Source organism: Danio aesculapii, chromosome 17 (genome assembly GCF_903798145.1).
Source record: "Danio aesculapii chromosome 17, fDanAes4.1, whole genome shotgun sequence".
In the NCBI taxonomy this organism is placed as follows: Eukaryota; Metazoa; Chordata; class Actinopteri; order Cypriniformes; family Danionidae; genus Danio; species Danio aesculapii.
This window is the reverse complement of record NC_079451.1, coordinates 52,221,034-52,227,270: the sequence shown is the minus strand read 5'-3', so window position 1 is coordinate 52,227,270 and position 6,237 is coordinate 52,221,034. Positions and strand designations below refer to the sequence as shown.

At 39.9% G+C, this 6,237-nt stretch overlaps 1 long non-coding RNA gene across 1 annotated transcript in view; it reads left to right on the top strand.

The window, feature by feature from the left end:
- Positions 1–360: 360 nt before the first annotated feature.
- Positions 361–6,237, top strand: part of LOC130244303 (uncharacterized) — a 17,629-nt gene continuing 11,752 nt past the window's right edge. Inside the window, exon 1 of the long non-coding RNA XR_008839220.1 lies at positions 361–416. This is a non-coding gene — a long non-coding RNA (uncharacterized LOC130244303). The remainder of the gene's footprint in view (positions 417–6,237) is intronic.

The window sequence follows — 6,237 nt, the reverse complement described above, 5'->3', positions numbered from 1 at the left end:
TAGTTCCTCATACAAAAGAGTTTTTAGACTCTCTGTGTTTTATTTTCTTTGTTATATACACGATTATACCATCGATCTGTTGTATAAACGCAATATCACACTCATAGCAGTGCAATATGGCTGTATTTCAGCACTGGTGGGATGCTAAGGCACTCGGCTGCACACCTCCCACCAATGGGGATTTTCAGCCATATCGCACTGCTACGAGTGTGATATTGCTCATGTATTTGAAAGATAGTCAAACACGGGTGACATCAAACTGGAGCTGAATCTAAATAAACAATGTCATTCTAAAATAAACCTGATTTGCATGCTTGCCAGAGAACTTTCTGACATTAAAATCATAATCACGAAGCTTCAGAGGTGAACGGATGAAAGTCTCTCTTCTCTCATCTGTGGATTTTCATCTGGAGAATGTAATGAGAAACTGATGTAGGATTTGTGTTCAGAGCCTGTAGAAAACAACATTAAACACGTGTGTCTCTGTCAGGTCAGTGGGAATTATGTCTGGACAGAAGCTGAATGTGCTGTGGCTGATGATGATGATCCTCTGCTGCCTCACTGGACAGATAAGTACGAATCATACATAAACTAATGTTTATCAACTTAAAAATGAATGCATGAAAGAAATGACTAGACATTAATATCTAATGTGGTTTTATGTGCATTCAAATAAGATACTGGGTTGTCATAATGGGTCAAATAAGGACAAAACCAACATTGGGTTAATTTTATCATTGAAATTGAAATTACATTTACATGCAATCAGTTTGTACATATTTTAACCCAATGTTGGGTTAATACACTCCAGCCTTTTTAAATAATGTACCTGGGCTGGTTAAGAAATTTGGCTTCCACAAACATGAATCTATCAAGCTGACTTTAATTTTCAGTTTTTTATGAGCTGGATGTAAAGACAGAGGCAAACAGGAACATTTACAGTTATTATTTAACACATTAGACTCTATTTAATGCTGGATTGTCGAAACCCAACAGTGGCTCAATTTTTTAACTCAATGGTTGGGTTTGCCCAGTTCTGAGGCAGTTTTTAGAGTGTAGATGGGAAGTATACTGCATGTTTATTGAATATCATACTCATACAATCACAGGCACTTGAAAACACTTACACATGATGAATTATAATCCAGACTCATTATTGCATATAATAATTGTAATGTGAAGTGACGCTGAGAACAGAGGTGCAGATCCAAATGCAGAGTCTTCATTGAACAGGGACAGGCAAGCAACAGTCAACACAGGAGCAAACAGATGTATGCGGGCAATCTAGAGTCGTGGTCGAGAAAACAGGCAGATGGTCAAAAAGGCAGGCAGCAGACAGGAATAAACAAACAAAACAAAGCAAGATACAAAAACACAGAAGGCAAGGCTTGGAAATCGCGTCGTAATGTTCACTATACAGTTCAACAAGACTCAGCAATGAGTGTCTCAATGTGAGCAGTATATATGTTATGTGTTATCAGTACTTGAGCAGCATCAGCTGTGTGTTTGCAATCAGTCAGGATCAGGAACCAATTGTGTGCGTGTGTGGTGCATGGCTGGATCATGTAGTCCATAATGGCGGATTTGTAGTCCGTTAGCGATCCGTGTGTATACCGGTAATCTGCTCAGGCTGGATTGCTGGTGACCGTGACAATAATAAGCCATTTGTAAACTTAGACACAATGTATTTATGAATGATTTATTGATTTCTTTTTGATGTATACGAGCTGTAAATTATTGAACTATGTTTGAGACAGTCACACCATAGGACAGTGTTTGGATCAAAAAGTAAAAAAGTTTGGCGTAGTCCAAACACAGGCGCTATAGGGGAACTGGGTAAACAAATATAGCCATAGTGTATGAGTGAGTGTGAGAGAGTGTATGGGTGTTTCCCCGTACTGGGTGGCAGGCGTCCACTATGTAAAACATGCTAGATAAGTTGGCAGTTCATTCTGCTGTGGCGACCCTTGATAAATAAGGGACTAAGCAGAAGAAAAATGATTTTTTTTTACATATTATTGATTCATTTAATCTAACTCAATCTGTCTCAAAGCCTACTCATAAATTTGGACATACCCTAGATTTGGTACTATCTTAAGGGACATCTCAAATATAGACATTGAAGTGGGTTATTTGTCTGATCACAGTCCAGTTGTTTTTAATATTTCAATTCCCAGCCACTTTTTAAATAACAAACCACCAGACCGCCGTGTTCGTTGCCTGGATCCTTCAACGGCCATTGATTTTATAAAGGCTTACTCTCTATTTCCATCTCTGCCCTTTGGGTTAGAAAATAAATGAGTCAATGTCAATATTTAATTCCACTTGCAATGATATCATGGAGCTGTGTGCTCCTTTGAACATTTTAAAACCTAAAGCCAGACGACAACCATGGCTAAATGGTGATACCCGTAGCATTCGTCAGCTATAGAGAAAATCTGAGAGAACATGGAAGAAAACTAAACTATAGGTGCATTATGATATTCTATGATATTATATTGACTCTATGATTCAATATCAGAAGGCAGTTAAAGCTGCAAAAACAGAGTATTTTGCTAATCTCATAAAAAAGGCTCCAAATAACCCAACCCAGGCTCATTCAGAAAACGTAGTCACGAGGATGTTTCTGGAGAGCGCGAATTATGTAGCCGGAGGTACGTATGGCTGCATTTCGTTTTTAGCGTTCGCCGGCTGACCGCTTATCTTCGTGTGGAGGGCTTTCCCGCAGCAACCAGTTTGTCCGGTTAGCTCGTCCTGTGCGTTGGCGGACTCGAGACGCAAGAGAGAACCTGACCACGACGACAACGAGCGGATTCGAGTCCGGGGAAGAGCGGTTCCAGAAATCAGGTAAGACTAAAACAGAGTCCAAGAAATAAAGTGAAAAGGTTCATAACAGGGTGAAAATGTGGTAAAATCCGAAAACGTGGTAAAAAAAAAAATCCCAAATCGTTGGTTGGGTTTAGGGCGGGTGGGTCGATCGGTAAAATCGGTTGGGTTCGGGGAAGAAGGAGGATGGGTCGGCCGGCCGATTGGCCCGTCGCCCAGTCAGTCGGACAGACAGACATTCGTTCGACAGCGGCCTCTGGTGGGTTCACGCGAGAACAATGCGGGCGCGAACGCCACTCGCGGGAGACGTCCGAGAAGCCAAAAACGCACACAGCGGCCTCTCGCGGATTTGCGAAAACCAAAAACTGTAAAAATACGTACCTCCAGGGACATATTTCGCAGGCTCCAGAAACGTCCTCGGGACTACGTTTTGGGAATGAGCCTGGGTTGAAATAACCCTAGAGTTCTTTTTAAAACAATTAACTTATAGCCTTAAACACTGAGATTTCTACTGGTCTTGCTATTTGACAGGCAAAATGAGAAAAGTTTTTAGAGTTTTTTATTGATATTTTGAAGCCCTTAGAGCTGGGATTCCGCCTCAGGACACTCTTTCCTGACTGTATCATCCCACCCTCACTAGCACACTATTTGGATGAATTTAAACCAATCACGTTATTCGATTTAGTGGACTTGGTCCTCCATTCCCAATGTTCACTAGATATTATCCCTCCACATCTTCTCATTCAGGTATTGGATGTGGTTGGATTAGACCTTCTATCAATAGTGAATTCTAGTTTGCTGAGTGGAGCCGTGCCATCTTGTTTTAAGCATGCTGTAGTACAACCCCTTTTAAAAAAGCCCAATCTGGATTCATCTGATTTTAAAAAACTATCGACCAATTTCAAAATGTTCTTTTCAGTGCAAAATCTTAGAGAGAGAGTTGCCTTTCAACAGCTTTCTACTCATTTAATTGGAAATGACATTCTTGATTAATTTCAATCTGGTTTTGGGACACTGCATAGCACTGAGACCGCTCTCCTTAAAGTGTCTAATGATATTTGTCTGACTGTTAATTCTGGAAAATGCACACTTCAAGTTTTACTAGACCTGACTGTGGCATTTGACACAATACATCACAATATTTTGATTGGGCGTTTAAGATTGTGGGCTGGGATTCAAGGACATGTTTTGAATTGGTTTAGTTCTTATCTCTTAGGGAGAACCTTTTCTATTGAATTAGGAAATTTTTTTCCTCATCTGCATGTATGGAGTGTGGTGTCCCCCAAGGCTCAATTTTGGGCCCAGCTCTTTTTTTATCTACATGCTTCCCTTGGCTGCTTTTTGTAAGAAGCCTAATGTAAGGTACCATCTCTGTGTTGATGATACTCAGCTTTATATGCCCATAAAATGGGAGAAATCTGTTTTACAGTCCTTTTTTACCTAATTTAACGAGATTAAGGAATGGTTGGCTGGCATTTTTTTACACTTGAATGAATCAAAAACTGAAGTGCTAGTGTTTGGCCCTCTGAGTGTCTGTGAATCTACAATTAATCAATTAGGTTTGTTCAGGCCTAAGGTCCACAGTCACACTAAAAATCTTGGAGTTATTTTTGACACTGAGTTAAAGTTTGACAAGTAAATAAATTCAGACGTCAACAGTGGTTTCTATCAATTAAGGAACATTGTCAAATTGAAGCCTTTTCTGTCTTCTAAAGAGTTGGAAACCATCATCAATGTTTTTATTATGTCCAGATTGGACTACTGCAACTCTTTGTATTCAGGAGTCTCGCAGGCTTCAATTTCACGACTGCAGCTGGTTCAAAATGCTCAAAACCAGCTGCTAAGCTTTTAACTGGGACCAAAAAAAATTCTAGTATCTCACCAGTTTTATCATCTCTTCACTGGCTCCCAGTCCAACTTAGGATTCAATATAAGCTATTGCTACTTGTTTTTAAAAGTTTGAATGGTCTGACATCTATTTACATCGGTGAGCTTCTTCACTGGCACACTTCACTGAGGCCAATCAGGTCAGAAAACAAGTTTCAGCTAGTTGTCCCCAAAACACGGTTGAAATCAAGAGGTGACAGGGCTTTTTCTGCTACAGCCCCCCATCTGTGGAATGGTCTGCCTTTACATATTAGGTCGTGTTCCTCCCTTGGTGCTTTTAAGTCTCATCTAAAAAATCATCTTCTGTCTCTTGCTTTTTGATTGTAAATAATAAATTTGAATCTGTTTAATATATTTTGCTTATTTTTATATATAAGTATAGATTTTGTATGCTGGTCTTTTTGTAAAGCACTTCGGTCAACATCTGTTGTTTTTAAATGTGCTCTATAATTAAGCAAACAAACAAACGAATAAAAAGTGTCATATAAAATTAATTGAAAAAAGAAACGTGTTGAATTTGTCTATATTTCACCCATAGATTTTGTACTACAACGCAAGATTTTTATAGTGTGGTTTTGTTGAGAGATTGTGGTTTGAAATACATGAATTAGTCAACGTGACTTGACTTTTTTTGTCTGATGTGTTCAGGGCTTGACATTACCATCCGCCAGCCCACAAAATGCGGGTAGATTTCAGCTGTGGCGGGTTAGACAGACAGCCCCACTTGCCACTTTGGCTGGTTGAAAATAGTTTTTTAATTGCCAGAGCTGCCTCGTCCCTAGAGATTAGAAAGTTAGTTTAAGACCATTTGTCAATATGCACGCAAATGTGCTCTTAGAACTGAGAAGCAGCACAGTGTTATGAGCGAGGCACAGCTGATGTGATGCGCACAAGTGCTTAAAGGGTGTTCTTGCACAAAACAACCGTGCCTGGAAATGCAACTGGTGCGATCATTTCTCTTTGAAAAAAGCAGTCCCCTTGCATTCACAGCCCTGCTGTTTCAAGAGATCTCCAGATCTCCACATTTCACTTTTACCATTCTTTGAACAGATTATTAATGCGTTTAACGTTAACTGTGTGCACGTGATCATCCTTTCATTATCACACACAGAATGTTTTTCACCGGTTTTCTCTTGCTTGCGGTTATTTTTGTTAATATGGTTTAATTATCATAATTTACAATAACATTGCTTTATTAGGAGATTAACTCTTCGTTTATCTATAGTTACCTGATGATCTGGGACCTTTAGCCTGGAAAAACGTCTCAGGTTACGTATGTAACCATAGTTCCCCGAGAGGGAACGAGACACTGCGTCTAACCAGAACGCTAGGGGAACACCTCTTTTATACGCGTCTTGAAGCACATGTGAAATCAATCTAATGTAATTAAGCGGTGTCGTCAGACCAGAGAGTATAAAAGCCTGCACTGAGCCTTCAGTGTTAACTTCAAATTTGCTTGAAAGAAGTAACAGGCAGAAGAGAGTATGGCGGAAGACGCAGTGTCTCGTTCCCTCGCGGGGAACT